The sequence below is a fragment of the Schistocerca gregaria genome, chromosome 5 (assembly GCF_023897955.1).
Source record: "Schistocerca gregaria isolate iqSchGreg1 chromosome 5, iqSchGreg1.2, whole genome shotgun sequence".
In the NCBI taxonomy this organism is placed as follows: Eukaryota; Metazoa; Arthropoda; class Insecta; order Orthoptera; family Acrididae; genus Schistocerca; species Schistocerca gregaria.
In genome coordinates, this window is record NC_064924.1 from 431,248,640 (window position 1) to 431,270,705 (window position 22,066).

Here is a 22,066-nt window from a genome sequence, read left to right on the forward strand (position 1 = left end):
AGTTCAGTTTACAACAACATTACAACAGATTTCAAAAAAATGGTTCAAATGGCTATGAGCACTGTGGGACTTAACATCTGAGGTCGTCAGTCCCCTAAAACAGAACTACTTAGACCTAAGTAACCTAACCGTAGCGGTCGCGCGGTTCCAGACTGAAGCGCTTAGAACCGCTCGGCCACATCGGCCGGCTACAAAAGATTATGGAGACTTGGAATGCGAACAGCGAGACGCCGAAGCGCAAAAATTAAAAAAAGAAAAAAGAAATTAAGGAAAAAGCTCCGATTAGATTGTGTGGAAAATCTGCTACAGCTAGAACTTACACACCTACAGTGTGACATTTGCTTGAAAATTAGTCTCGTAGATCTCTGTTTACCCAAAGTAAATTTTCACAACAGAAGTATGTAGGTGCTATTACGTCGTTGTTTAGACTTACATGTAGATGCTGCTTTTTCACACAATGAAGAGAACGAAATCCACTGCCAGACTTCATCGTAAGAACTTGTTTTCGAATGAGTATTATTCGAAAAGCGGTAACGAATATTGATCCTTTGCTGAAAAGCAAAATAAGTAATATCCATTGACATTCTGTGTTTTTTTGTTTTTTGTTTTTTGTTTAACGTTTAAATAAAACTGTAACGAAATACAAATTTCGTCCTATAAAGACAATGATAAGGCTGCCAACAGTCGTAAGAATATCGTTTTTCTTACTTAGCTGCCTACACCCTCCCCTCCCCCCTCCCCGTTCTTGTCATCATCAAGATATTAAAAAAAGATGTTGAATTTCATTTCAGACACTCTGTCATCCTGTCCCTTCTTCTTGTCAGTGTTTTCCGAATACTCCCTTCATAGCCAATTCTGCGAAAGACCTCCCGTATCTTTACCTAATCAGTCCATCTAATTTTTAGCATACTTCTGAAGCCTTTGTTTGATACAAGTAGGCTAATCTTGGCCAGGAATGCCCTTTTTTCCACTACTAGCCTGCTTTTTATGTCCCCCTTGCTCCGTCCATCATGGGTTACTTTGCTGCCCAGGAAGCAGAACTCCTGAACTTCGTCTACTTCGTGATGCCCAGTTCTGATGTTAACTTTTTCGCTGTTCTCATTTCTGCTTCTTTCGTCTTTCTTCAATTCTCTCTGATCACATATTCTGTACTCATTAGACTTCATTCCATTCAACAGAACCTGTAATTCTTCTTCACTTTTACTGAGTCTATCAACGTCATAACCACAATCTTAATATTGATGTCCTTTCCCCTTGAATTTTCAATTCCACTCTTGAAATTTTGTTTTATGTGCGTTATTGATTCTTTGATGTATCGACTGAATAGAAGAGGCGAAAGAGTATATCCCTGTCTTATACCCATTTTAATCCGAGCACTTCGTTTTTGGTCTACTAATCTTGTTTTTCTCTCTTGGTTCTTGTACGTGTTGAATATTAACCATCTTTTCCTATAACTCACGCATATTTTTCTTAGAATTTCGGATGTCTTTCACCATCTGGCATTGTCGAACGCCTTTTCCTGGTCGAGAAATTCTGTAAACGTGTCTTGACACCTCTTTGGTCTTGCTTCCAGTACTAACTGCCTCTCTTGTTCCTTTACCTTTCCTAAAGCCAAACTGATCGTTACCTAAGAGATCTTCACTTTTCTTTTCCATTTTTGGGCTCTTATTGTCTTCTGAATTGTGTGGTTGATGTTTTCCCGAATGTCTGTTGGTATATCACTAGTCTCATAAATTCCATACACGAACGTGAATAGTCGTTTCTTTGCCACTTCCCTCAATGATTTCAGAAATTCAGTTGCAGTGTTAACCGTCTCTTTTGCCTTATTTGATCTTAAGTCTTAAAAAGCTCTTTTCAATTCCGATTATCTCTATCGACTCATGTTTTCTATTCTATCACGTCATCAGACAAGCTCTTCCCTCATAGAGGCCTACAGTGTTCTCTCTCCGTCTGCAGTGAACAGTGGAATAGCCATTGCACCCTTAATGTTAGTGCACTTGCTTTTAATTTCATCGAAGGTTGTTCTGATTTTTCTACAAGCTGCGTCAGTCCCTCCGACAAAAATTACTTTTTTCCATTTCTTCACATTTTTCATGCAGTCATTTCGCCTTAGCTTTCCTAAACTTCCTTTTAATTCTTTTCTAAGTGACTTGCATTTCAGTACTCTCTCTTAATAATTTCGGCAGGAGTTGTTGCAAGAACAGTCAGCACATTGACCTGAGCCTTCGCGACAACGTTCAGGGATCAAGCAAGTAGTCGCCCACGATAGTGGCCCATATGTTTGCTGCAAACGGTCTGTAACGACCTCGCATATCTGTTGAACGGGATGTGGCACGGTAAACCTATGTTTTGAAAAGGGTGTATAAAAACTCAGAAGCATTTTTGCAAGTAGTAACATTTTAAATTACATAAAAAGGTCAAAAAAGATCAAGTAAATGCAAATAAGTCTCACAAATAACTCTAATAAGCTGACGTCCTTGTAGGTGTAGCCACCTGTTCCATGTGAGCCTTAAGGTAATTCATCACATTCTGCAACATTACCGGCAGAGTCTGAACCTCTTCTGTTGGATCTATTCTTCAGTGCTTCATCTGTGCGTAGTGGGTTTTCCTGTTGCATTTTTCTCTTCTGGCAACCTCACAAGAAGAGAAATGAAGAGACCATTCTTTACCTTATTGTGTGCGAGTTTGCTTCGTTTCGTTGAAAATGTCTCGTTGTTCACTTCGTACTGAGGAATTTGTAGAATGAGAAAGTTTTCCAACCTGTTTGTGAATGTGAAGTCACGTCACACCATTGTAAGATCATCTTCGAAAACGTACTGCCCTATGATCCTTGGTGAAGACATAGCTTACCACTCTGTAACGCCTCTGGAATGGACGGGTTGCTGATGCTGTTGTCAAAGGATGATGTCACTCGAAAACCTAATGTTCTACTTGTTGGTACTACCAGACAAAAACAAATGGGCATCGACTCATCCACAAATTGTTAACAGGTCTTGATCTGCATTAACTGAATCCAAAATTCCTTCACTAAACCGTCTTCGATTCACGTCATCTGTTTCTTCAAGAGCCCGAATAATTCGGATCTTGTGAGAGTGTCAGTGTGGATGATTGTGTAAAATCCGTGTACCGTCCGTGTAGTGCCATATTGAGTGACGGGAACTTCTTCCCATAACAGCTCTTACACGCTCGATGTTATTAGGAGTACGCAGTGTCTTTTGTTTTCCAGGCCGTTGACGAACTCTGTTCGAAGTTCTCGGTCCACTTCATAATCTCCCAGGAAGATATTCCAGCAGAATACGAGTTTGAGAAGCGTGTGAAAAGCATGTAGGAGCTAACGTTTGTACCAAGAAAGCTTCGAAAGAGAACCCACATTGCTGAGTTGTCCTACGCTTCGTTGCTACTGGATGGTAACGTTTCAGGAATACGTCCGAATGGATCCCCACAAGCTTCCAACAGCTGAGCACGATTCCCAGGCTAGTTTGACGCACACGCACCCCCCCCCCCCCTCCACCACCCCCCACCCCGCGGGTTTTAATTCGCTCATCAACTGTAGCATAGTTTTTAAAAGAAAGTATTTTTTGTGTATCTCCTTTGCACTGTCCTCACTCATTGTTTCCGACATCCGGTCGCAAACAAGGAAACAGAGTCCCTACACACGAGGAACGGGAAGGGGGAAATTTATAGGCTATGCCACCATCATGACGGCCATCTTGAAAGCCGCCATCTTGGATTCAACTCCAGAATTTCAAATGGGAATGTGGTAATGTGACATACCAAACAGATAGAGAATTTCACCAGAAAAACAATGCTGCTGTTATTTTAAACATAGCTTTATTCATTCTCGGGTTATAGCCAGTTACATGTGGCAGCGGTGGGACGCTCGGCAGCATGTGTGTTATGTGCCGAAGAGACATTACTCCGATGATACACAGTCCCGAGAGACCACCAACAGTCATAGGAATGGCTTGATATGTTATCCATTTTGTTGGATTGTTAATGCTATCCTCCGAACCCAGTCCTCATGAACTTGGACCAACACATCTGGCTGCATTTGACCACACGCATCAACAGTGTGCTGCTTTAGATGATGCGAATCCCGTATTTTTACAGAATAAACCAGTGCTTTGACATGACCCCAAAGATAAAAATCCAAAGGTGTCAAATCTGGTGAACGTGGTGGCCACTCCACGGCACCCCTACGACCAATACAATTTTGAGGGAACTGCACATCCAGGTATGCTCGCACATTGTCCCCATAATGTGGTGGGGCTCCATCATGCTGGAAGAATTCCGGAAATGTCCCGTCCTCCGTTAACAACGAGGGAAACACTTCTTCATCCAGTAACCTCAGAATCAATAAAAAAAAGGTCCAACAACTTTGGGACCCCACACATCACGCCAGACGATCACTTTTTGTGAGTCGACCGTTTTGGAAGCATCTATCCAGTGTGGATTTTTGTCGGATCAGTATCTGTGATTCTGCTTGTTCACTTAACCATTGATAAAGAAATTGGCTTCATCACTGAACAGCACCTGATAGGGGAAAAGTAGGTTTATCTGCAGCTGCTGTGTCACTCATTCTGTGAACTGTACCCGATGGTCTGGGTCATCCTCGTTCAGGTGTTGGAGCAGCTGAATTTTGTACTGGTGCCATTTGGGCTGCGATAAAATTCGCAGTATGGAGTTACGGCTAACGCCACATTCTTGTGACAGGCGACGAGTACTCCGTTGCGGACTCTTGCTAAATGATGCGAACACGCTCACTGTTGTTGCATCATCGATGTCTTCCAGCCTAAGGTTTATCTGCGACAGAATCTATTGCTCAGGATTTGGCCAAAAGCTTGGCAACTACGCTGTGAGTGATGGGCTGTCTGGCTGGGTGACGACTGTTGAAATCCTCAGCAGTGACCCGTGTGCTTCTTTCTCCAGATATCAATATGATTTCAATGTGTTCTTCGTGTGTTATGGACAATTTGTAACCTTTCAGTAAGGAAACAATGATTAAAACGTTAGCATGAGTAAACGATACCTAACAGTTAAACACATGTAACATATCAGGCATGGGATAGTCACTTTGCATCGTTTCAGACTCCATTTTATGACTTCTCAGTACGTAATACCCACGCTGCCGCAAGTAATTGGCTGTAACCCGAGAATGAATAAAGCTATGTTTAAAATAATAGTGGCATTGTTTTTGGTGAAATTCTCTCTCTGTCTGGTATGTCACATTACCAGATTCCCATCTAAAATTTTGGAGTTGAATACAAGATGGCGGCTTTCAAGATGGCCGCCATGTTGGTGGTATAGCCTATAAAGTTTCTTCCTTCCCGTTTCTCGTGTGTAGGGACTCTGTTTCCTTGTTTAGTGCTCCATTTGGATTTCATCAGGGTGTTTCCGGACTTTTGGACCACCCTATACATAGTGCCCATTTACATAAATCTGATCACCTATCAGAAGCATAAATAACCACCTTTAGCAACGCAGGCCGCTGCAGGATGTGACGGAACAGAGTCAATAAGGTTCCAGGAGGTACTGGCAGGGATGTGGAGCCATACCGATTCCAGTGACGTGCCCAGATGCACTGGGCATTTCGTTTGAGGATCAACATGGTACCATAGATTCTCGACTTGGTCTAAGTCCGGGGAGTTTAGTGGCCAGGAAAGTACAATAAACTCGTCGTGGTGCTCTTCGATCCACGCGTGTACACTGCGAGCTCTTTCACACATTGCATTGTTAAACTGGTAGAGGCCATCATGCTGAAGAAAAACAACCCGCATGTAGGGGTGAAAATGGTCACGAAGGGTAGATACGTACTTATGTTGATTCACTGTGCCTTCCAGATTGACTAGGTCATCCACAGAACGGCACGAAAACATTCCCCAGATCAAAATGATCACTCCTTCAGCCTGCAGAGTGTTCGCATTCAGACTTTACACAGCGTACCCGCCAACTGATAAAGCGTAATGCGTGATTCATCTGAAAAGATCACCTTTAGCCACTCAGTGGACGTCCAGTTGAGGTACAGGCTGGCGTTCGAATTCCAGACTTCATCGCCACTGAACTGCAGTCAGGAAGGTAGCAAGAACGAAGTGCCTGCTGTGGAGGCCTGTACAGAGCAACGTTCGCTGTACGGTCGTTGAGGAGACATTGGTGGTAGTACAGCGGTTCATCTGAGCGGTCAGTTGCTGAACAGGTGCACTTCTATTCGCCTGTATACGTCACCGCAGCCGTCTTCACCCTTGTCATCTACGGTCCTGTCTACCCTCGGTAGCTGAATGATCAGCGTGACGGATTCCCGGCTGGGTCGGGGAATTTTCTACGCCCAGGGACTGGGTGTATGCTGTCCTCATCATCATCCTATCATCCTCATCGACTGCCGGTCACCGAAGTGGTGTCAAATTGAAAGACCGGCTCCCGGCAAATGGTCTGCCCGACTGGGAGCCTTAGCCGTACGATTAAATAAATCTTTGGTCCTTGGTGCAGTTCAGGTTTTGGATAGCGCTTTAGAGTCTCCCATGGTATTCTTTAACCATGGCAGCACACGAACTGTTTGCAAACTTAGCCGTTTCGGCAAAGCTTCCGTCACTGTCCCAAAACCCAACGAACAAGCCCTTTTGGACGTCACGTACATCGTTCTGTTTCCACATTACGACAAAGACTGCAATATCTTACTCGTTCCCACCAACAAATTTTATATACACATCACTGCTGGTTCTACCACCCGCCGTCCTTGAGTGGTTATTGCACATAGAGGTCGAACGTAGCTGGTGGTCACGTTACTGCGACTGTACCGTTTTCGTTAGCTTCGTTGCAGTTAGGACAATGAATTTCTGAACACCTAGGACACACAATTTTTTTTTTAATCGAAGATTGGGAAAAAGGCATGGAACTAGCAGCTCCAGGTTTCCAGCAGCGGGTGAGAGGGGGCGATCGGCCGCGCAGCGGAAGGGGAGGTGTGGAAGGGCCCGGCGACTCCTCGCGGAGCCGCGCCGGCTTCCGGTTCCCGCGAGTCTCGGCCGTAACTCACACCTCGGGGCGGCCGCTGCTCAGAGGCAGCGACGCAGGCAGAGGGCCGGCCAGATCGCTCGCTCCTTCCTGCCAGCGGCCGCACCGTCACCGCAGCTTCCTGCCACGTGACGCCCGCCCACCGACTTCCCAGCCTTGGCTGCGACTGCGGTCTAAACGTTGTAAAACACCCAATGGATGACCTGGCCGTGCGGTGACCCATGAGAAAAGAAAGTGTTCACATGTTGTGCAGGATAGCACACAGCAATCTCCTCACCCACCCATCCCCACCCACCCCCCAAAATTTACACACTCTCCCATTAAAATCTCCATGGGTGATTTAATAGTACCAGCTATGTGGAAGCAAGGGTGGTCATCTCCACATCATTCTTCGGTAGGAAGAGTGTGCGGTAAGTAATGTATCACGTGCCTTTTCTTGTCCAATTTCATATGAAAAAAAGAGGAATTTGTTGGAGGACATCGTGTGATATTCTCGCTTCAGCCCCTATAGCTTCGTGAAGTTTCGATAGGTTGCGACGTGCCGGGGCTAGCAGTGTATTTAACACTAAATTCTTCTCGAATCCTCATATGGAAATGATGCTCTAAGCCCCCCGCCCCCCCCCCCCTTCCTAACTCAGACTTTTGCTGTTGCACATGGATTAAGAAGAAACGCGAACTGACTGTAATCGACCCTAGAAGTGGAGTAGAAAAGAGTTTGGCACCTGCAATAACTTAATTGGATAGAAATTAATTATATAGAGGAAAGTTTCATGAACGTAGTGAGAGATGAAAGGGTTGCTCTGCCGATTAACAGAATGAAAGTTCTGTCCAAAATAACAATAAACAAACCATATGAAACATTTACAATACATCAAATGGGATACTCAAATAAATGCTGTGAAGATGAAGTTGTCCATAAACTAGATTGTGACATTTATGACCAAGTGATATGTGGAGCCAATTCATTGCAACTCAAATCTTAAGAGAAACACCCAGCCAGCCCAGCATTAATTGCTGCTACAGTAGTGATAACTCAGACAATGAACACCCAAGAGAGAACAAAGTTAGAAAAAACGAACAGTCGCGCTCTTCTGAGCTCTCTAGCAAAATTCCCTGATTTACCAGTGCTACGGGTGTACATTACCAAGCTGTCTTCTTAACTGCAAGACACGATCTGGCATACCGGAGGCGATGGCTGGTTGCTTCGACGTCCCGTCGTGGTGATGATAATGTCACGAGTATAGCCCGAAACGAATTCTCCTGGTCTGGTTGTTCCAGACTAAAGACTTCCTACCAATACAAATGAGCCTCTGAAGGAGACGAAGAAGGCTCGCTACACAATCACTGACGGTACAGTGAGTGATTTTAACAAGAGAAGTCACACAGTAACTCCGGTACAGTCAACTTTAGCAAAACTGCTCAAGACGGACAACATAGGCCGCTTGTTCACAGAACACTGAATTGCCAACTGTACTCGGAAATTTACGTTGAAGTCGAAACTTCAGCAACTTCGTCAAACACAATTAAATGAAAGTATATTAGACATCCAGCGGAAGGCAGGCTGTCCAGAGCAGCGAGAGCTCAGTCTTGTAACCTACTCCGACCAAAAGCCGAGAGCCGACTCTCTCAAGAGCACCCGTACAAGCCGAACACAGAACGTTCCCACGCCCACGACAGTGACTGTGGTTAAACGTTCCAATCAGCAACTCGAAAACCGGCGGAAAATTCCACTCTGTTGCCGACGCACTACTATTCCACCAATGTAGATACTTGGCGCCAATTTCTGTGCCGATTTTGGTACGTCACGGACCTATCCCCTGAGCAAGCTAATCACAGTTATGATTTTGCGGGAATTTGCCCGCCAAGACTGCCTGGGAACACAAATCATACCCACGCCTCGCTGGTAGCCCGCCAGAAAGTGTTTTCACTAAGTTCCTGCGAAGTAAAGGCATCTCTGGCCTAGTCGCTCCGTCAGGCCCCTGTGGGGCGTGTCGCCCCCACTCTTATGACAATGTCGGCGTCTGGAAAGCATCCACTCGACTCCCGCACACCTGTAGGCTTAACCCTTTCAAGGTCAGCAGAACCCGCCTGTCACCTGACCAGAAACGCTGCGTGGGAAGCCCGCGCGTGAAGAAATAGCAACTTTTCACTGCATGCAATTAGAGAGAAAAATCGAATTACTCATAGTAAGATAGAAATATGAGAGGGGGCTCATCCCACCTCTCAAGGTGGCGGCACTTCACATAGCATTCAGAATGGCATCTGTAACAGATGTGCGTTTCAAGAAGAGAGCTGTCACAGAGTTTCTTCTGTCGGAAAACGAGAGCATTGTGGATATTCGCAGGTAGCCCCTTCCAGAGTGTCTAAGGAGGCAGGTACCACGGTCAGTCTCTGGGCGAGGCGTCTGTCATCATTGCCTCAAGGGCGTGCGATCTTACATAGCTGACAGAGCTGCAGTGTTGGAACGTATGCACATATTCGAGGTCGTAGATGGATAACAAGCACTTCGCTACTGAATATGTCTGTTGGTAGCGGTGATAACTCGCCCGCCAGTTGTCGTACTCAAAGGTGTGTGCCCAATGGATTTCTCGTCGTCTGACACAAGGCAGTAAAGAGCGACGAAGGGTCATGTGTGTGGAAATGATTGCGCGCTATGACGCTAATCTTGATAATTTTTTGTTGAACGTCATCACAGGTGATGAACCATGGTTTATCAGTTAGAAATGGAAGCAGAGTGGAAATCCATAGAGATGCGCTGAACCACCCAGACTCCGAAGAAAACGTTCAAATCCGCACCTACAGCCTGTAGTCAAACCGATGGTCTTTTGGGACTCTGAAGGGTTTATTCTGTTTCATGTCCTCCCTCATGCTGCAACGATCGACTCGGAAGTGCATGCTACTCTCAGAAAGCTGAAGAACTTCAGCGTGTCTCTCGCCACAAAAATACCGGGTGATCAAAATGTCAGTATAAATTTGAAAACTTAATAAACCACGAATAATGTAGATAGAGAGGTAAAAATGGACACGGGTGATCAAAAAGTCAGTATAAATTTGAAAACTTAATAAACCACGAATAATGTAGATAGAGAGGTAAAAATGGACACACATGCTTGGAATGACATGGGGTTTTATTAGAAGCAAAATGCAGGATGGCGCTCCACCCCATATTGCTAGACGCGTGAAAGATCTCTTGCGCGCGTCGTTTGGTGATGATCGTGTGCTCAGCCCCCAGTTTCGTTATGCTTGGCCTCCCAGGTCCCCAGACCTCAGTCCGTGCGATTATTAGCTTTGGGGTTACCTGAAGTCGCAAGTGTATCGTGATCGACCGACATCTCTAAGTATGCTGAAAGACACATCCGATGTCAATGCCTCACCATAACTCCGGACATGCTTTACAGTGCTGTTCACATTATCCCTCGACTACAGCTATTGTTGAGGAATGATGGTGGACATATTGAGCATTTCCTGTAAAGAACATCATCTTTACTTTGTCTTACTTTGTTATGCTAATTATTGCTATTCTGATCAGATGAAGCGCCATCTGTCGGGCATTTTTTTAACTTTTGTATTTTTTGGTTCTAATAAAACCGCATGTCATTCCAGGCATGTGTGTCAATTCGTACCTCTCTATATAAATTATTCCGTGATTTATTCACTTTTCAAATTTATACTGACTTTTTGATCACCCGTTACAACGAACTTCTCCTTCTCCATGACAAGGCAAGGCCTCCACGGAAGTGTCCACACCACAGAACAGCTCACAAACCTTTACACGAATTGTCTTCCTTTCCACTCTACAGCCCGGATCTCGCCCTTCATACTTTCATCTGTTTCGTCCAATGAGGGACGCACTCCGAGGAAGCAGTTCGTGGGTATTGGGGATGTTATTGATCCAGCGAGGCGTTGGCTCCGACGTCGACCAGTAGAGTGGTATCACGTAGGCGTACAGGCCGTCCCAGCAATGTGGTACAAGGCCGTCTCATTGTACGGAGATTGTGTCGAAAAATACGGATTTGTAACCAAAACAATGTGGAATAATACGGCCTATTGGAATCATGAATAAAACCAACATGTTCTCAGAAGAAAAACGTGTCACATTACTCACTGAACGCCACTCGTATAGACAAGTAGTTACTATCATTAAAATATTTCATTTGTTTCACCTTTACTATCGTTAAAACTGTAAGAATGTTTGGTACGTTGAAAGCCGAGCTGACAGCAAGTTGTACACTACTGGACATTAAATTTGCTACGCCAAGAAGAAATGCAGATGATAAACGGGTATTCATTGGACTTATATATTGTACTACAACTGAAATGTGATTACATTTTCACGCAATTTCGGTGCATAGATCCTGAAAAATCAGTACCCAGAACAGCCACCTCTGGCCGTAATAACGGCCTTGATACGCCTGGTCATTGAGTCAAACAGAGCTTGGATGGCATGTACAGCTACAGCTGCCCATGCAGCTTCAACACGATACCACAGTTCATCAAGAGCAGTGACTGGGGTATTGTGACGAGCCAGTTGCTCGGCCACCATTGACCAGATGTTTTCAGTTGGTGAGAGGTATGCAGAATGTGCTGGCCAGAGCAGCAGTCGAACAATTTCTGTATCCAGGAAGTCCCGTACATGACCTGCAACTTGCCGTCGTGCATTATACTGCTGAAATGTAGGGTTTCGCAGGGATCGAATGAAGGGTAGAGTCACGGGTCGTAACACATCTGAAATGTAATGTCCACTATTCAAAGAGGTGACCGAGACGTGCAATCAATGGCACCGCATACCATCACGCCGGGTGATAAGCCAGTATGGCGATGACGAATACACGCTACCAATGTGCGTGCACCGCGACGTCGACAAACACGGATGCGAACATCATGATGCTGTAAACAGAACCTGGATTCATCCGACAAAATGACGTTTTGCCACTCATGCACCCATGTTCGTCGTTGAGTGTAGCATCGCAGGCGCTCCTGTCTGTGATGCAGTGTCAAGGGTAATCGCAGCCATGGTTTCCGAGCTGACAGTCCATGCTGCTGCAAACGTCGTAGAACTATTCGTGCAGATGGTTGTTGTCTTGCGAACGTCCCCATCTGTTGACTCAGGGATCGAGATGTGGCTGCACGATCTGTTACAGCAATGCGGATAAGATGCCTGCCATCCCGACTGTTAGTAATACAAGGCCGTTCGGTTCGAGAACGGCTTTCCGTATTACCCTACTGAACCAAACGATTCCATATGCTGCTAACAGTCATTGGATCTCGACCAACGCGAGCAGCAATGTCGCGGTACGATAAACCACAATCGCGATAAACTACAATATGACCTTCATCAAAGTCGGAAACGTAGTGGTACGCATTTCTCCTCCTTACACGAGGCATCACAACAACGTTTCACCAGGCGACACCGGTCAACTGCTGTTTGTCTATGAGAAATCGGTTGGAAACTTTCCTCGTGTCAGCACGTTGTAGGTGTCACCACCGGCGCCAACCTTGTGTGAATGCTCTGAAATGTTAATCATTTGCACATCTCAGCATATTTTTCCTGTCAGTTAAATTTCGCGTCTGTAGCACGTCATCTTCGTGGTGTAGCAATTTTAATGGCCAGTAGTGTATTTGTCAGGATGGGAAGGGCGCCGGGGAAGGGAGGAAGACCTGATTTGCAATATGCTAAATGCGGCTCCATTTGCCGATATGATCGAGACAGTACTGGACGTAGTCATTTTCCACACTACACATCCGCCACGTGATTCATCCTCTGCAGAATCCTTAGAATGCCAGTATTCTCCGGCGATGTCAGTCAACTACGAACAGGCAGCGGGACGGGGCAAACTCTGCTCCCGTGTCGCTGCTACAGCCCAGCCCAGCTCAGCCTACAGCCCGGCACAACACGCCTCGTTCCCCGTCGGTAATTAACGGTTCGCGTGGCGAGCGCGCCAGCCAGAAGGCTAGCTGTCCGCCGCAGCTGCTCACACGTGCCCCGTTACTGCACAGCCGCTAGTGGGCTACCTGGCTGCTCTGTCAATTACGGCGTTTCGGCCGGCAAATCGCATTACGGTGAGGCGGGGCGAGGCGAGCAGCGCCTTTCCAATTTGCATGCATTCGCCGGCAGGTGGCCGCTTCGCACGCCAGCCTCACTCGCGCCCTGCTCGCCGCGAAACGCGTGATCCGCCCACAACACGTGAGTCTGACGCGGAGGCGTCTGACACGTACTGTGAGCCCCCCATCCTCTTCCTGCCTCTGGACGCGGCTACCGGAGGAATTATATCCCTTCGGCCGCCGCTGAGCGAGCGGAGAAACTGCCACAAAACCTACATTTACTCATAGGCAAGTAAGATGGCAAGAATTAGCCACGATACATTTAACATTCTGTAAATTCTTTTTGTTTTTTATTCATATGAGATCACTTTTTACGATGCATAATCGAATTATCAACCATTTCATTGGCTGATACGGGCAAGCATCACGTACAAAGAATTTCTGCAGTTCTGCCTGTCTGGGAGTTAATTAGAGCCCTGAATACTGACAGTAAGGGCAACGTGGCAAATGCGTTTCTCAGAAGCCGCTATCGGCTAAAGAGGGCCTGGGGAGAAAGTTGTATCTGAAGGGCTAGATATTTACTGCCCTGGGAGAGAGCGGAGGCCTCCCGTAGTGGCCGCCCGGTTCTAGGCGCTACAGTCTGGAGCCGAGCTACCCCTACGGTCGCAGGTTCGAATCCTGCCTCGTGCATGGATGTGTGTGATGTCTTTAGGTTAGTTAGATTTAATTAGTTCTAAGTTCTAGGCGACTGATTACCTCAGAAGTTAAGTCGCATAGTGCTCAGCGCCATTGGACCATTTGAACCAGAGAGCGGAGCGAGGAAGCAGTGGTTCACAACTCTTGAGGCATTGCCTCGTAGCACAGACAGTGAGGGCAGTAAGTTGCAATCTGGTGGAGCGAACAAATTTTTCAGATTAGTATACCTGCCGAAAGAGCATCGGGGTCAGAAGAAGGCGAAAAGCGCGAAGGAATGCGCGGGGTCACAGAAGAAGATCGCGCCGGCCGCTGACGCCGAGCGGTTCTAGGCAGTTCAGCCCTGAACCACGGGACTGCTTCTGTCGCTGGTTCCTATTCTACCTCGGGCATGGATGTGTGTGATGTCCTTAGGTTAGTTAGGTTTAATTAGTTCTAAGTCTAGGGGACTGATGACCTCACATGTTAAGTTCCATAGTGCTTAGAGCCTTTTGAACCATTTGAAGAAGATCGCAAGCTGACCTCCGAGGAATCTTTTCAGAGGAAATTCTGCAGCACGATTTCCACCGAAAAGCAGAGACGTGTGTGTGATTCGCGAAGTGCTAATCATGTAGAAGGGGAAACAGCAACTTCCAGAAAATCTTCTGGAAGGTGTACGAGTTTCAAGCAGATTCATGACCCGTGGAGTGGGAGGTAATGTTTTTGTAACGGGTGCTGGGATTTGTCGCCTGAGCGCAAACCTAGACGTCCAGTTTGCAGGTGGGAGCGGGCGTGTGGTGTGGAGACGCTCTTCCTTTCATGGATCGAATGAGGACTGTTCCCTCCTCGCCGGCCGCTGGTGGCCGAGCGGTTGTAGGCGCTTCAGTCTGGGTCTGCGCGACCGCTACGGTCGCAGGTTCGAATCCTGCCTCGGGCATGGATGTGTGTGATTTCCTTAGTTTAGTTAGGTTTAAGTAGTTCTAAGTTCTAGCGGACTGATGACCTCAGATGTCGAGTCCCATAGTGCTCAGAGCCATTTGAACCATTTGTTACCTCCGGGGATCGAGATAGAGACTTCGCTCACGAGAGCCACAGCGTAGAATCTAGGTGTTAGTTTTTGAGTAGTGTTGACTTCGCCACAAGGAACACATGAAGTCATTTCTCTGTGAACAGATTTTTTCTTCTGTTTACTGGAGGTATTATTCTTTACCTCTCTATGGTCTCTGACACACATCCAAGTGTGTCTTCCAAGAAAAATATCTAAGCAAAATTTCTGTTTCTGGCTAGTGAGTAAACAGACATCTTGGTTTATTTTCTGCCTTGTACTGAGGTAATTTCACCCATAGGAGTTGGCGAACTGTATAATGCGTCCATTGCGTGGGCAAAAAATTACAGGTATGCCACATACCTCATATGCACAGTGGCCAACGCCGCAACGAGCAGATCCAACGAGCGGATCATCAGTGCTGTCCGTACTTGAATACACGGTACGCACACTTCAGTTTGGCAATTAGGGAAGCACTCATTGTAAACCTATTACCATTTGCTTGTGCACTGAAATATCCCCGAAAGTGCCAATCAGGGTTCAAAAATGGTTCAAATGGCTCTAAGCACTATGGGACTTAACTTCTAAGGTCATCAGTTCCCTAGAACTTAGAACTACTTAAACCTAACTAACCTAAGGTCATCACACACACCCACGCCCGAGGCAGGATTCGAACCTGCTACCGTAGCGGTCTCGCGGTTCCAGACTGTAGCGCCTAGAACCGCTCGGCCACTGCGGCCGGCGTCCGTCAGGGTGTAGGTCTTCTGTTGCTCAGCACTAATCAGAGTCATTCAACCTAGTGTCCGCTAATAATAGGGGACTCAGTCTAAAAAAGCCAATTTTGGGTAGAATCTGACACTGAGCACTTCACATTCATATATTTTTTGCATTTACGTGCTTTATGAGAACAAGTCATGTACGGCATCCAAGTTGCGATTCATTCTAGTAGCATCCCGATAGGACTAAGTGGTTTGATTTGCTTAACTGAAATAACACAATAACATAGAACTTCGTTTTATGAAAATCCCTAGATGTGGGTTCCCAATTGCAGGGTCGTTTTAATCATTTGCAGGCGGGATAATATTGCATTGGAGGGACAACTTTAGGCAACCACACATACACACGATGTATGTTACAAACAGCCAACGGCCTTACCGCAGTGGTAACACCGGTTCCCGACAGATCACCGAAGTTAAGCGCTGTCGGGCTGAGCTAGCACGTGGATGGGTGACCATCCAGTCTGTCGAGGGCCGTTGGCAACCAGGGTGCACTCAGACCTTGTGGGCCAAACTGAGGAGCTACTTAATTGAGAAGCAGCGACCGGCTTACAGGCGGGACAACGGTGTGCTGTCCACATATTCAGTGACGCCCGTGGGATACGGTAGACATGGCGGCCTTCATTGCCTGTTCAAGAGGAGTTAAGTTTAGTTGCATGCTACAAACACCAGGGGGGTTCACACACGTCTGCGCTTAACACTTCTGACGCTGACACAATATTATACCGGAAGGCACAACCGAAGTTCATTCACACAATAGTTGTTTCCACGATCATGGTAAAACTTGTAAATGTGATGGAAGAGGACAAATGAATCATTTTGTCCACAAACCACGTTCTATACTCTGCTTATCGTATAACGCCAACACATGATCTGGTTTCGTTGTGCAGATGAATTTTGACGGGGTATCCGGAGGAAGAAACGTAGCGCCTGATTTTATCTGCAAACTCCGCTCACAGGCCGCCTCGATCCCGTGTCATTCTTTGCTGATGGCGTCATTGGATGCGGTATGGAGGGGTGGGGGTATGAGGGATTCGTGGAGCCAGGACACCGCCCTGCCAGCAGTTGTCATCTTTCGTGACTTCGAGCCGCTACTACGCCCGTCGAGTAGCTCCTCAGCAGAGGTCATACGGCGGGGTGCGCCGCATTCTTGCAATCCCATCAATAAACAAATCCCTGACGGTACCGGGAATCGAACCCAGGCTCCCCGCAAGGCAGTCAACCGTGCTGACCACTCAGCTATGGGAGCAGTCGAGTTTCTCCGTGCACCTTTGGATTCTGTCGAGATCACATGCGCGCACGGGCCATGTCTCTTGTTATATCGAAACGAGACCAGATTAGTCCCCTGACATTGTTATAAGAAATGCCTGAAGATGATTTTGTCAGTAATTCCTGAATAAACTACGATAGTTTCGTTCCACTGCGACGTTCGGCAACTCCATTGATTGTGGACCAGAACAGTGCCATGACTACTGGAAGGATGTATATCTAAACTACACCACTGCAGTTTCTTCGCAGATACTTTCAGAAATAATCTCTCAAACATGCAAATATTGTTTCTGCTAGTAAACACAAATATTCAGATTGGTTCAAATGGCTCTAAGCACTATGGGACTTAACATCTGAGGTCATCAATCCCCTAGACAGAGCCGGCCGGGGTGGCTATGCGGTTCTAGGCGCTACAGTCTGGAACCGCGAGACGGCTATGGCCGCAGGTTCGAATCCTGCCTCGGGCATGGATGTGTGGGATGTCCTTAGGTTAGTTAGGTTTAAGTAGTTCTAAGTGTAAGATGGCAAGAACTATGCCCCTTACATGAAGTCATTAAAGATCACCTAACTCACGTTGAACGAAGAGCAGGGCTGAACAAAAATGACTGACAAGGCACAATGCATCTTGTAGAGGGTATAGTATGGATGTATTGGAATAATTAATGTCGGGTGATGGTTTTAAAGTAATTCACATGACATGAAAACTTTGTAGAAACACGTCGATTTGCTGGTAGCTAGTTTGTCCCAAGGAAGTATTCAGAGTTGACTTGGGCCCTCTGGGGAGCGGCAAAGGGAAGCGACAATAGGCAGCTTAGGGAGGCTCACGCTCCGAGGAAGCCGTAACGGGGCGCGGCCTCCAGTTGTCTTAAGATGAGTGACATTGAGGGGGTGGTTGACCGAGACGCAGACGGAGAACTTGTATGCCTCTTGATTAATGTCCGTTGTCCTTTTTTCAGTGAAACATGCGAGAAAGCTGTACAAAGCTACGGTGGAGCGGTCAACAGAGGTCAAAATAAGCGTGTTCGTGACTATAGCAACTTCACGCTGAATTCACGGTCCGCAGAGTCTGAAGCAAATCAGGTAAAGAGCGACAGAATAAAATACGCCGGCCTCCGAAGGGAACTTTGAACCAAGGAATTTGAAGTACTCTTCCTGGGAGTCATAATTCCGGAAAACTTGGTGTTTGTGCAGACGCTACCCTTGACGGGTGGCCTGGGAGGAGCAAAATAGAAGTTGAGAGGAAGGGAAATTTTGTGTGAATTTGTTCACTTCCCAGAGCAGGCATTGGTCAGCGCTGGGAAGCGACGCATAATTAACGCGACCTGCGCTGCAATTGGCGTACGTGATTTTGCTGGAGGGGAAACCGAGGCAAAGAGCGGACTGTGAGAAGTCTCCGTAGAGGTCTTCCATTCCCAGGTTGCTTAGAGTGCGGACGTGGCGTTCTTTACTCATCTTGCCTGAGGAAGAGTGAGCAACTCTGCAGTTTAGGCCTTAGAAAATGAAACGATTGAGCTTGGAGATAGGAAGTTTTGGTTCAGCTATGAGCTGAACAAGATAGATAGGAGTGAATAGACGAGCGCAGCTTTGCAGCACCATGCGGTCGGCCAACATCCACAGAACGACGACGCTTCGCTACATTGTATTCGGTGATATTGCGCCTGCTCCAGCCACTGATTAATTTGTTGGATCACGCGGCAACATTTCCACGAGGGTTTCATGGGCCGTGAATTGTAGAATTCTTCTCGCACTTCGCATTACGCCTGGGTCAGTCGATAGGAATTACTTTTGAGTTATCGCGCTTTACTCAATGCGAACGCAATTTACTACCACTGTCTGTTAGGTGAGTCATGTAATGTGATGGTTGAAGGTCGTGAGTTAAAATAAATCTGTGCTAATCGACTGCATCTGTTTTCAATTATATAGTTGAAAGCCCAAGTCACTTTCTTAATTAATTTTATGTTCAACATTTGCATCTGTGTTCAACAGCTGAATAGAACATCAATGTGCATCTCTTTTTAATTAAAAGGGATCAATTCTGAACCAATTAATGTCAACACTGCCACCGCAGTTCTTTTAGGGGTCACAGGGCCTTATTACTTTCTTTGTGTTATCCGACATTGCGGCAGTTTTGCACTCTCTGTTGATCTGTTAGTCAATTACCTGGGGTGAACACACTCCAAAACCAGCTAAGTGACGGGTGGGGTGTTACATAAGTTCTAGGGGACTGATGACCTCAGAAGTTGAGTCCCATAGTGCTCAGAACCATTTGAACCATTTTGAACCCTAGACAGAACTAATTAAACCTAACTAGCCTAAGGAGAACACACAAAACCATGCCTGAGGCAGGATTCGAACCTGCGACAATAGCATCAGCGCGGTTCCGGAATGAAGCGCCTAGAACCTCTTGGGCACAGCGGACTGGCACGAATATTGGTCAGTGTTCATTATTGATATTGGGTGCAAAAAAGGGAGCAATCTTTCCTGGTGTTCGAAGTCTTTTCTGATATTTATGGTGTTTATTCGTTACTGAACTCGTTTCGCACCATTTTGTCACTAATATCTGCATTTCAGATTTTGCTGGAGGTTATGACAAAATAATTCCATTGTTAAAGTCTTGCGCAACAAATACCACACTCTTTTTCCACGAACTGTGCTTTGCATAGCACTCAAGAATGTACACGCGCCGCTGTATCGTGTGCACCATTCTGTCTGTACCAACTGATTGTTGGAAATTTGTGACAAGTTCGTATGGGACCAAACTGCTGAGGCCATCGGTCCCTAGGGTTACTCGATACTTAATCTAAATTAAACTAACTTACGATAAGGGCAACAAGCACACCCATGCCCGAGGGAGGACTCGAACCTCCGAATGGCGAAGCCGTGCGAATCGTGGCAAAGCGCCCAAGACCACGGAACTATACCGCTCGGCGCTGATTATTAACGACGTCTGCTCCTCTTACACATTCAAACGCAATATCATAGCCAAGTGCTGGAGACAGAGCATGCGAGAGACATTTCGCAAAAACCGACTGGTGCATCGAAATCCGGGTTTTCAGTTGCCGAGAATTCTTCAGGGGTATATGAATTATGTTTTGAATATTTATCATTAGATATCTTGAGTTTTGGGGAGTGATCGGAATTTTTGTGCATCCATACCACAAAGCGGATCTTCCCATAATTACTCTACTGCTCAATCTTACTTCTGCAGTTGCGTTTGAGTAACAAGAGTAATCTGTACATATATCCCATCGCGCCTACAGAAGGGTCTCCGTTTCGCAGCGTCTCCAGCAGAGATGCCTTGTTAATGCCTAAAAAGATGGGGCCGCAAACGGATCCCTGGGAATATCCTTAGTTTCTAGTTTGTTCAGAGACGTCTCTGAAGATGGCAGAAAGACGACTCGTAATCGACATATATTTTGACACTAACCTCATAAGTATGTATTCTTGTTCTTACAGTACTTCATACAGAGCTGGTAAAACATGGCAAGCTAGATACTCTACAGTATGCTGTTACGCATGTAATTTATATGACACAGTCCATTAGCCGCTGCAGTCATAGATTTCATTAACTAGGACCAGCCAGTATGGAACATTTCCTCCTCCTGTGACAAAATGTCCAAGTTTGATTACACTGTTGATAAACAGCCTGTGTGTATCCAGCTTCGAAGCTATCCCGGACAACTTCTCTTCCTAACAGTATCACTATGTCTTCCACACTGATTTATGTTCTACCCATTCCTTGCAGTGTTCACCAACGGACAATAATTGCCCTTTCTCGATATTGCTATATATTTTCATGAAGCAGCGTTTTGGAAACTGAAAGCACATACTGGGATTCCGGCTGTCATTAGTAAAGAATGGGAATGAGTGTACGTCCGCAGACGAAATTTAGTGTCCTAATAAAAAGAAATAACGAGATGAAACAATCAACAGCGATGAGCTGTTTCGACCAATTACTACGCCGCTGGTTGGAAATATGGCACTAGTCCTCTGGCTCTATATTACAGTAAACAAGAAATCCATATATTTCCTGAGGAAGTTCTATCAAGTACACAAAACCTTACCTCATTCATCGTTAACGAGGTTCTGCTGACTGATTTAGGTGGGAAGTAGTTAAGAGATCTTGTTTTTTTATTAGATTTATTTTCTTCGTTTGGTAAACATTTGAAGCACAAAGTTGCATTTTCGCAAAGACAAATCATTGCTAGACAAAATTCTAGCATCATATGGTGTCGAAACCTGGGCTTTTGCATTTGTTCTTTGTCACCAAATCACTTGAAACTAATAACCGCAACAAGTAAATGAAAATTACGTTAAATTTAAAAGCCAAAATTCCATTGATAGCTGAAATTCTAAGATAAGTTAAACGGGGCAATTAGAAGGACCTACCTTTGCAACTTGATGGGGGCTTCCAGGAAAATAATACACTGTCGATCTACAAAACTTTTAAATCTGCTTTCCAAATATAAAAATCACCAAATTTGTCTTTCAAAGATTGCAAAGGAAAACTGGCCCTAAATAATCAGGGAAACAGTATACCAATGACGAGATATTTTCAGAAGCTTCTAAACTGTGACGAACCAGAAGATAAATTCCCAAACCACGCTTCATAACATAAATTTTAAGATTCACAGCCGCCAAGTTTTCAGGAAATTCAACAAATTGTTGAAGAACTAAAAAGTAGCAAACGCCAGGGAAACAAATTGTCGGTTTTCTTCTTTTTTTGGATTGCGAAAAGACGTAGATGGTTGAATTGTCAAGTAACTACAAAAATGAATCACAAACATCCCAGGATACTGACCAAACACCAAAAGATGGTAACAGCGTTTATTCATCCATTACGGAAAAAAGCCGAGAGCAAGATGCAAACAATTACAGAGGGATGTCCTGCTGTCAGTGGCGTGTAAAATCCTACCAAACGCTTTGCAAAAGAGATTATAAACTGAAATCAAGGAACAGTTACTAGATTATCAGCGAAGGTTTAGGAGAGAAACATGAGATGGACAGGTATTAAACATAAAGCTATTAATTAGGTATAAGAAACTTGGAATCCAAAATGTCTATGTATCCTTAGCTGATTTTAAATAAGGCTATGATTCTACGACAGGGACACACCATACAATGTCCTAGAAGAATTTGATGCTGACAATAAACCAATGGCAATCATTATGCAAACATTGTCTAACAAAATTTCCATGGTCAAATTTTTAGGTGAAATATGACATCTTTTGAACCTAAAAAAAAAGGCGTGAGGCCA

General features: G+C 45.6%; 1 pseudogene; it reads left to right on the forward strand.

Annotated features, from left to right (window-relative positions):
- The first annotated feature begins 15,905 nt into the window (after window positions 1-15,905).
- Window positions 15,906-16,023, forward strand: LOC126274497 (5S ribosomal RNA; annotated as a pseudogene).
- Window positions 16,024-22,066: the final 6,043 nt, after the last annotated feature.